Source organism: Oryzias melastigma, linkage group LG5 (assembly GCF_002922805.2).
Source record: "Oryzias melastigma strain HK-1 linkage group LG5, ASM292280v2, whole genome shotgun sequence".
Lineage (NCBI taxonomy): Eukaryota > Metazoa > Chordata > Actinopteri > Beloniformes > Adrianichthyidae > Oryzias > Oryzias melastigma.
The window spans coordinates 18,361,478-18,367,700 of NC_050516.1; the positions used below are offsets into that span (position 1 = coordinate 18,361,478).

At 41.1% G+C, this 6,223-nt stretch overlaps 1 long non-coding RNA gene across 1 annotated transcript; it reads left to right on the forward strand.

The window, feature by feature from the left end:
- Positions 1-372: 372 nt before the first annotated feature.
- On the forward strand, positions 373-4,679 carry LOC112144534. The gene is made up of 3 exons (XR_002918909.2): positions 373-471; positions 1,265-1,322; positions 4,386-4,679. It is a non-coding gene; the product is annotated as an uncharacterized LOC112144534 (long non-coding RNA).
- Positions 4,680-6,223: the final 1,544 nt, after the last annotated feature.

Here is a 6,223-nt window from a genome sequence, read left to right on the forward strand (position 1 = left end):
GGACTAATATCTGTGGAAAGATGGTGGGTACATAATTAGCACATAATACTGTAAACAAAGACTTTTCTCAATGGCTCTGTGGCTTAGGACTATATTTTTGTATCTGTCACAAACGGGCAGATGGCTGGATCCAAGTGTATTAGGTTTTATTGGCACAGATAGTCGAACAGGAGCGAAGCACAGCTAAAAGTCCACAAAGCTAAATCAGGGTCAGGCAAGCAGAGGTCAAACATGAGCATCAGAGAACAACCAGTGTGGTCAGGGTCCAGGTGAGGGTTGAGGCAGGCGGCAAACAATCAGAGTTGAAGACGACGTAGGGTCAGATGAACCAGAAGATCAGGTCAGGATGCGAATGCTCAGTGATGCAGGCAGGGTGGCACAAACAAGATTTCGCACTGAGCGGAGCTTAGGTGATGAATCCCGCTGATGGCCGGAGAGGGAGACAGGGGACCGATTCATGACAGTTTGTTTGTAAGATTTAAGATTTTATTGTCTTTTCCTTGTCACATATTTTGCTCAAATGAAGCACAAACCTTTGTGTTGACGTTCTTACAAGTTACAATTGTTTAATGATGACACTATTTTCTCTACTTGTGAAATGAAGTAACACAATTATTTTGGTTATAATTGCATCAAACTGTAGTTTTGCAGATTAACTTGTGTTAAAGCTCTAAAATGTTAAAATCATAAGAAACAAGATAATTAGCTTTCCTCAAATTTTGAGTACAGAAGCAAGCTCAGCAGCTGGTTTACACACAAAATAAGAAGAATAATTGAAAGGTTAAAGGGGGTTAAAATAGGCAAAAATTACTTCAAAAAGTGCTGATAAACACAAAAATTGGGCAAACAGAATGGGGAAGGGGAGAACAGGGTCATAGCTTCTCCATGCTCAGCACATCTTTTAATATGACAGATGGAAAACATAATTAGTCATCATTTTCATTTTGAACCCTCGGAGTTCACAATGTCACACGGTGCATATGGATGAGTCTACGCCCCTCCTCTTCTCCTCTCATTAAAGTCCACACTTTGCACAGATTTTGATCTGCTAAACACATTTTCTTCCCCACACAATCTTGCTGGGTTGACTGCTAAGCCGCAGCCTTACCCACCACAACTTTCACTTTTCTGCCCTAAAATCCATAACAGCCACAGAACATAAGATTGCAGAGGCTTGGCTTGTGTCTGCTGTGAATGTCAGTGCTGGAGATTGAATCAATACGATGACAGAAGCTGCCACATCTCTGCTATCTCTCTACCCCAGATGCCTGTCAGCCACACTCAGCTGGAAGCCCTCCATTAATGTGCTGTGGAATAACACAGTGAGTGCCATGCTTGGAGACAGATGCATCAAACAGACCTTGTGAAGTATTGGCTCTATGAGTGTGTGATGTTCCTGCAGGTTTGCTGCACATCCCTGGATGGGAGAAAAAAAAACTAGCTTGGATCAAAGTAGGAATGAGATTGTGTTTTAATTTATTATGAAATTAGTCCTAATGGATGTGAGTTACCTGTTAGTATGCATGTAACTAAATGCATTTTAGCAACAATAGGCCTTCAGCACTGCAAGGTAAATGACGTACCATGCTGATCTTGGGCATTATTCTGCTGCACTGCAGCAAGAGGCAGTTATTGAGGCCCTTTTTTGTGTTCTCTCAAAGGAAATCTAATGCTGACAAATTCTCAACTTCAACAGCATAAGCAGAGGTGACATCAGAAAAAGCTTGCTTTAGTAGGAGACTCTATTGTTTCTTTCTCTTTCTTTAGCCTCCAGTATCACACGCAGCATGGCTGGCTGCACAGACGAGCGCTGAATTGATAACCCAAACAAAACCTCACACACAAGGAAACACAGTCAGGAACACAGTGGCAAGGCCAACAGAGACTTGGAGGGCGCTCAGATGTGCAAATGAGAGTAAGAAGCGCCAGATTCCTTCACAAGACTCGCAGCACATGTATTGCCACCTTCGACACCAAAGGAGGACTGGGTCAAGCTTTCAAACTTTCTGCTCCTCTTCTACTGCAATTCATTCCTCTTTAAAAAAAAAACAGAGCATATCAGCACCCTCTCTGCCTGTGACCTCAGAGAAGCAGCAGGATCCCTCTCATCCCCTTTTCTTTTGAAGGCCAAGCTCTAACATGGACCAGCAGATGTGTAGACAGACAGAGATGTACTAACCAGCCTTTAAATCCGGTCAATGTCAGGTAAAAATGATTCTAGCACATAAAGCTGGAGGCATTCAGTGTTTTTTTTTTTTTTGTGAGAAAAAAAATACATCTAAGGATGCATGCACACTAAGTCAGAGCAAGCATAAAAAATGGATGCGAGTAGAATCGTGGAAAATGTCAATCGAGAAATCAAAGCAATCAGTACACTCAAGGGGTATTGGTGTGATAAATCATGTTCTTCCCGATGAAGGTCAGGGAGGTGGAAGGGAAGTAGAAAAACAGGAGGGGCAAGGTGTACGACCATGCGCCTGAGGGAATGGCTCGAAGACACACTTTATTCAAAGGTGCAATCCTGAGTGTGACTCTGGATGCAAAGTCATTTGTGACACGGTGACCTCAGCGGGGCCTCATTCTATGTGTGTGTTATTTCTTTGATTTAAGCCTTGTGTTACTGTGTCTTTCTCTGGGGAGCTGATGACAGATACACTCATGGCCTCCAGATTAGCTCAAACCCAGGAGTACGGGCATTATTGCTCACATCAGAAAAGCTGCGACGCTGCAAGATCACTGATGGATGATGGTTTCTGAAATGGTTTTCAGGGCAAAATGATATCCAAATGCATTTCTCAGTTGAGGAAATGGTTTCTTTTGTTGCTGCTTTTGCACACACAATGATTCAGCTTCTTAGCTTTCACATAATATTATTGGAAAATAGCAGCTGTTTGTTTCTTTTTTTTTTTTGTACCTTACTTTCCCTTCTTAAATAATGTGTTGACTGCCAGCTGATGCAAATGTCATCTTGGCTAATGCCTGCAGCTCACTCTCCAACTCAGAGGCAGACTCAGGCACAGTAAGATTCTCCATTTGGGTTTGTGTGGATGCACGAACAGGAAGGAGAGAGTTATCCAAGGCTCCATTAACCTTGTATGTGTTGAGGCACCTCCACTATCCTAAGCTCTCATTGAGTGGGAAACCTCACGGGACCTTCCACTAATTAACCTTGTGGAGACACCCTCAGTGGAGGGAGGTTGGGACCTGAATAATAAGAAAGCCTTTGCCAGGCCATTAGTGAGAAGATTAACACATCCAACTTTCAAGTAGCTTTTTGACACAAAACCAATATTTGTCTCCTGCCGGTTCAAGCTGTGGTGTGACAAAGCTGAATTCAAAGTGACACCTTTTTTTTTTTTTTCTATGGTGAGGGATCGCACACATTTCACTGTTTAACAGGGACAGCGTGGAAAGTCTCAACGAAACATAGTCTAAAAAGGACTGAGAAAGAAAAAAGACAGAGTATAACACCTACCTGCAATTTTGATTCATTAATTCTGCTGACCTGCTTGTCTGGTCTGTGGGAGGAAGACTGTGTAAATAAACAGATAGCATGATTTCGCAGACTGGGAAACAAACTGAGAAAAAAAAGTGCTGCACCAAGCTGAGAGTGAACACTATTCATTAACTATTATTAGAACAGGACTGGGTGCTGACATCATTTACACAAACAAGCTGAGAATCCACATGCTATACCAACTGTTTGCAGTATTTAGCCTCCTAGGACAAAAAAAACCTTCAAGCCAATATTTTACATATTTTAATTAGGGCCGGGAATCAATTAAAAAAATTTAACAAATTAATCGCAAACGTGGAAAATAATTAATCAATAAATATAATATTTGCTGACCACCATCTGCGAATAATCACAATATGTAATAAAACAAAAAACTGCACATTTAGAACATTTATTTTTAATTAGCGCTGTCAATCAATTAAAAAAATATATCAGATTAATCACACTTTTGTGCTGTGACTAATCACTATGAATCACAATGTAAATTTATATGAAAATATGCAACTTTTGAACAAAAGTAGGCCAAGGAGAAATTTTTTTCCTTCATTTTTAATTGTCTGAAATTTTTTAATGGATCTAGTGTTAACCCAGAAGTGTAAATTGTGTGCACAAAACACCTCAACAGTAAGATAAACAGAACTCTAAAGACTTTTATGTCTGCAGTGTTACTGCAAGAAAATAAAGATGCTGATACACAACCATTAGAACCTGCAGACCTGAAAAAAAGTAGTAACATAACCCTGGTAGTGCAACACGTTGTCGTGTTGCCTTGACAACATGCTGAACCATAACTGAAATAGTCTCCTTTTTGTCAAAAATCAAACAAATTGTCAGGGACCAACCTGCCATGTCATCCTCCTACCACCAGAGAGAACCCTCCCCAGAGTACCGACTGCCTCTGCTCACTTCCGCTCCTGTCTTCACCAGCTGTTCTTCATCATCATCAGCAAACTGTTTATATTCCTGTTCGCCACTCAGTTCCATCCGAAGTCTTGAATCATTTTCCTTAACATTCAGTCTAAGCATTGTTCTGTTTATTGCCTCTCCGTGTTTTGAGCTTTGCCTGTTGTTCTCGCCCTCCTGCCTCGCTCCAGTTTGACCTCTATACCTGGTTCCTGTGTACGATTCTGGCTTGTTCTTACAAGCTCGCTAACTCCATTAAAGAAATTGCACTTGGATCCACACGTCTCAGCCTCTTCGTTTCACAAATAATAAGATTAAAGTACTAAAAACCGATTGAATATTTATTTATTTTGTAGTTACCATGATATAAGTGGGATAAAACCCGACAAAGTGTTTTAACGTACACCATGGAACCCTGAACCGCCAATACAAAGTAAAGGACTGTTTCGTTGTGAGGTATAATTAATTTGCGTTAATAAACATTAACGTGTTCATTCTTTTTGATCGTTAACGTTCACAGCCCTTATATTAATATCTTCATCAAAGCGATGTGCTTTATTTTCAATCCTTTAAATCTAAATTAATCTGCCAGAGAAAAATGGTATACAACCATGTGTTTAATACTTGAATCCTTCAACATCCTTTAATCCAGAAACCAGGTCATTTTTACATTTTGTATATCCTGAACAAGCAGATAAATGTGGCAAAAGGCATACAAAAAGTACCATGCATATTTGGAAAATGTCAGCACAAACATTGTACAAGCAGGGGAATGTCAGGATCTGTGACAGGTTTTATCTCAGATTTCTTGACACGCGGGGACTCCCGCCAGCGATGTGTTCAAAAATGCATTCAAAGGTGAATGTTTCACCACCCCTTTATCGGGGCATCACATAGCTCCGTCTCTGATCTGACTCAGTCTTTATCATATTTTTCATATCCCCTCCCTGCTGTGTGTTTGACTCCGTGCTGCATAGTGTTTTAGCGGCTTGCCACATCTCCATCTCTTTATAAACTTTACAGCAGAATAAGGAAGTTTGGCACTTTTACCCAGGAGAAAATTCCACAGAAATTGACTGAAAAATCCAAGACAGCACTTTGAGACTTCAAAAGAAAGGGACACAATGCATTTGAATATCTTTTATAGCTCTCTGCACGCCATTTTTATTCAGACTCTATCCAGTGGAAAAGAAGTGTCATATCTGAAAGGTGACTTGCTGTTAGTCACACTTCAGTAAGAGTAATGAGGGGGTGGTCATGGCTGAAAGATGCATAAATTATCACTTCTCACCCCTCGTGTGACTTGGACCTTTTTTATTGTGTAACTCTGCACTGTGACTTCTTGGAGAAACTGCATTGAGGCGACTTTGTACACTGGAGGTGGGCGACAGCATGGTGCCGCCTCACGGACCTTCTGGGCTTCATGCATAATGCTCTTTGTTTCCAGGGAAGGATGGACGAGTGACAGGGAGGACTGAGGCCCTTCCAGAATCTCAAACAGCTCTTCTACCTCTCCTACCTCTTTCCTCATCTCTTCTGTGCTATTTGCTGGAAACATCCGGCATCACTGAAGTGGCCTTTTTCTAAATGTGGCATGAGAACAAAGGCTGCTGCAGCTGCGTGCTTCCTTAGCATGCTCTTGCTGTCTTTGTCTCCAACTCACTCCCTCTTCCTGTGTCTTATTTCCTCCAATCTGTCCATCTACCTTGCTTTTATCTCTTGGTTTTAATGATTTATTTTGGCAAGAATGTCTGGCCTGTGTTGGGGTCTTTAAGTGTCACTTCAAAAGATCTTTTCATGTCA